Raw genomic sequence first — 4,374 nt, 5'->3', positions numbered from 1 at the left:
ACAGGACCTTAGTGAGACTGCATTTTGGCACTCTGAACAGTTTTGGTCTCCTGACTTAAAAATGGATATAATTCCATTAGAAACAAATAAGAGAAGGTTCACTCAACCGATTCCTAGCATAGAGAAGTTAGCATATGAGGAAAGACTGGATAGGTGAAACCTATACTAATTAGTTTTAGAAGAATGAGGTGGTCTTATTGAAACATAAAAGATCTTGAAGAGATTTGACAGGGTGGATGTCAAGAGGGCTGTGGGGTGGGGTGCTGAATCTAAGGAGTAGAGTTTAAAAATTAGGAGTCTTCCCCTTGAGACTGAGAGGAGGAAGAATGTTTTTCTCTCAGAGGATTATTACTCTGTAGAATTCTCCTCCCCAGAGAACAGAGGAAGTTGGATCCTTGAATATAATTAAGGCCAAGTCAGACAGATTTTTGTCAGACTAGCAAGTCAAAGAGTTACAAGGACAGACAGAAAAGTATTGAGCTGAAAAATGTGTTGCTGGAAAAGCGCAGCATCCAAGGAGCAGGAGAATCGACGTTTTGGGCATAAGCCCTTCTTCAGGAATGAGGAGGGTGTGCCAAGCAGGCTAAGATAAAAGGTAGGGAGGAGGGACTTGGGGAGGGGCGTTGGGAATGCGATAGGTGGAAGGAGGTTAAGATGAGAGTGATAGGCCGGAGAGGGGGTGAGGGCGGAGAGGTCAGGAAGAAGATTGCAGGGCAAAAAAGGCGGTGCTGAGTACGAGGGTTGGGACTGAAATAAGGTGGGGGGAGGGGAAATGAGGAAGCTGGAGAAATCTGTATTCATCCCTTGTGGTTGGAGGATTCCTAGGCGAAAGATGAGGCACTCTTCCTCCAGGCGTCGTGATTTTAGTATTAAAATGTTACATTTACTGTACTATTTCATTCAAATATATGATTTAAAGATTTGCTTAGACTGTACTATCATTTGTGTTAGGCTATTACTTTTGTTTCCATTTTTACTGATTGTTTGGTGGTTTGCCCCTACCCTGTTTTTTTCCATTATTTATATTGTGTGATTTTCTATCACATCTGAACGCAACTATCATGTTGTAGGAGAACTGCCTGTATTTGTGAAGAATTACATTCATTACAGAAAATATAAATAATAGTCATTCAATATTGAAATTTAAACTTGCATACTGGAAACACCATCAATTTTATGATGATTAAGAAATATGTTCCATCATTGGACATTTCATTTCAGTTGTCATTGAGAAAATTCATGTTATGTTGGATTTTTGCAGCTATAGAAAATTCAAAGCCAGATTTTAATAAGTCCTGTTGAGGCTAAGGTGATAGCACTACTGTGCTTTCCTGACCAGCAGATTATATTGCTAAGGCTCCAGAAGGACACTGAGATGTTGTGTGGTAAACGAGCTTGTCTGCATTGAAGGAAATTCTAACTTCCTCTTCAACACCTCAGAATTACCTCCCAGTTATCCAGAGATTTGGTCAAACGAACAAATACACTTGGCCAGGTAGATATTTGGAAAGTTGGCAATTTTGTTTTCCAGTAGTTGTTAAACTCAGAGTCACAGAGATGTACAGCATGGAAACAGACCCTTCGGTCCAACCATCCATGCCAACCAGATATCCCAACCCAATCTAGTCCCGCCTGCCAGCACCTGGCCCATATCCCTCCAAACCCTTCCTATTCATATACCCATCCAGATGCCTTTTAAATGTTGCAATTGTACCAGCCTCCACCACTTCCTTTGGCAGGTCATTCCACCCTCTGTGTGAAAATGTTGCCCCTTAGGTCTTTTTTATATCTTTCCCCTCTCACCCTAAACCTAGTTCTGGACTCCCCCACCCCAGGAAAAAGACTGTCTATTTATCCTATCCATGCCCCTCATAATTTTGTAAACCTCGACAAGTTCACCCCTCAGTCTCCGACACTCCAGGAAAACAGCCCAGGCCTGTTCAGCCTCTCCCTAGAACTCAAATCCTCCAACCCTGGCAACATTCTTGTAAATCTTTTCTGAACGCTTTCAAGTTGCACATCCTTCCGATAGGAAGGAGACCAGAATTGCATGTAATATTCCAAAAGTGGCCTAATTAATGTCCTGTACAGCCGCAACATGACCTCCCAACTCCTATACTCAATACTCTGACCAATAAAGGAAAGCATACCAAATGCCTTCTTCACTATCATGTCTACCTGTGACTCCACTTTCAAGGAACTATGAACCTGCACTCCAAGGTCTCTTTGTTCAGCAACACTTCCTAGGACCTTACCATTAAGTGTATAAGTCCTGCTAAGATTTGCTTTCCCAAAGTGCAGCACCTTGTATTTATCTGAATTAAACTCCATCTGCCACTTCTCAGTCCATTGGCCCATCGGCCCATCTGATCGATCCTGTTGTAATCTGAGGTAACCTTCTTCACTGTCTACTACACCTCCAATTTTGGTGTCATCTGCAAACTTACTAACTTTACCTTATATGCTCACATACAAATCATTTATATAAATGACAAAAAGTAGAGCACCCAGCGCCGATCCTTGTGGCACTCCACTGGTCACAGGCTGTAAGGAGATCTCAGCTATCTGTAATAATAATAGGGTGGTTATGGTAGAAGATTTTAACTTTCCAAACATAGACCGCGACTGCATTAGTGTTAAAGGTTTAGGTGGAGAGGAATTTGTTTAGTATGTACAAGAAAATGTTCTGATTCAGTATGTGGATGTACTTACTAGAGAAGGTGCAAAATCTGACCTTCTTTTGGGAAATAAGGCAGGGCAGTTGACTGAAGTGTCAGTGGGGGAGTGCTTTGGGGCCAGCGACCATAATTCTATTAGTTTTATAATAGTGAGGGAAAAGGATAGACCAGATCTAAAAGTTGAAGTTCTAAATTGGAGAAAGGCTAATTTTGACAGTATTAGGCAAGAACTTTCAAAAGCTGATTGGGGGCAGATGTTCGCAGGTAAAGGGACAGCTGGAAAATGGGAAGCCTTCAGAAATGAGATAACAAGAATCCAGAGAAAGTATATTCCTATTAGGGTGAAAGGAAAGGCTGGTAGGTGCAGGGACTGCTGGATGACTAAAGAAATTGAGGGTTTGGTTAAGAAAAAGAAGGAAGGGTATAGACAGGATAGACTGACTGAATCCTTAGAAGAGTATAAAGGCTGTAGGAGTATACGTAAGAGTGAAATCAGGAGGGCAAAAATGGGACATGAGATAGCTTTGGAAAACAGAATTAAGGAGAATCCAAAGGGTTTTACAAATACATTAAGGACAGTGGGAGAGAATAGGGCCCCTCAAAGATCAGCAAGGCAGCCTTTGTGCGAAGCCGCAGAAAATGGGGGAGATACTAAATGAATATTTTGCATCAGTATTTACTATGGAAAAGAACTTGGAAGATGTAGAATGTAGGGAAACAGATGTTGACATCTTGAAAAATGTCCATATTACAGAGGATGGAGTGCTGGATGTCTTGAAACGCTGAGACTCAATTGGTTACAATTATTGTTTTTGCCATTGCTGAACTAATTGGATTAGAAAGATGACTGACTCCATATAGAGCCAAGGGATTCAATAAAAATTATCTAAGAAGAAAAATTGAGTGTTGCAGTGTAATAGTTTTAAACCATTGAAACAAGAAACAACAGAGATGCAGCTATAACGTATTGAGAGTTCAGGCTATACACATGGTCTGAACATTTAGCTACATTCAATGTACAAACTAATGTATTCCAATTAACCTGTTTCATGGGCAGCATGGCGGCACAGTGGTTAGCACTGCTGCCTCACAGTGCCAGAGACCTGGGTTCAATTCCCACCTCAGGCGACTGTGTGGAGTTTGCACATTCTCCCTGTGTCTGCGTGGGTTTCCTCTGGTTTCCTCCCACAGTCCAAAGATGTGCAGGTTAGGTGAATTAGCTATGCTAAATTGCCCGTAGTGTTAGGTGAAGGGGGAATGGGTCTGGATGGATTGCTCTTCGCAGGATCGGTGTGGACTTGCTGGGCCGAAGGGCCTGTTTCCACATTGTAAGTAATCATCTGCTCAATCATTTGTGCTCCCCTTCCAGTTCAATTGAAATGTGAATCTAACAGACAATATCGATGGTAAAATGAAACAACTTTAAATGGAAGCAGGTCACAAATACTTTAAATAAAAGGAAGTTTTAAAGTGTTTACATCATCTATTCAGATAGTGTGCACAAAAATGGTTAAAAAATACACTTTAGTCTCAGAATCCAGTTTTCCTATATTTAGTTCTTATGATTAGGTACCAGATACCATGACTTTGGTACACTGTAATAGTGTCTGAACATGATGGATTAGATAAACAATGTGACCAAATCTCCAACCTCATGGTTAGATCTAAAAAGCCCGCAGGAAAATGGATAACAGGA

The sequence above is a fragment of the Hemiscyllium ocellatum genome, chromosome 28, assembly GCF_020745735.1.
Source record: "Hemiscyllium ocellatum isolate sHemOce1 chromosome 28, sHemOce1.pat.X.cur, whole genome shotgun sequence".
Lineage (NCBI taxonomy): Eukaryota > Metazoa > Chordata > Chondrichthyes > Orectolobiformes > Hemiscylliidae > Hemiscyllium > Hemiscyllium ocellatum.
The sequence above is the reverse complement of the archived record's forward strand: the minus strand, read 5'-3'. Positions refer to the sequence as shown.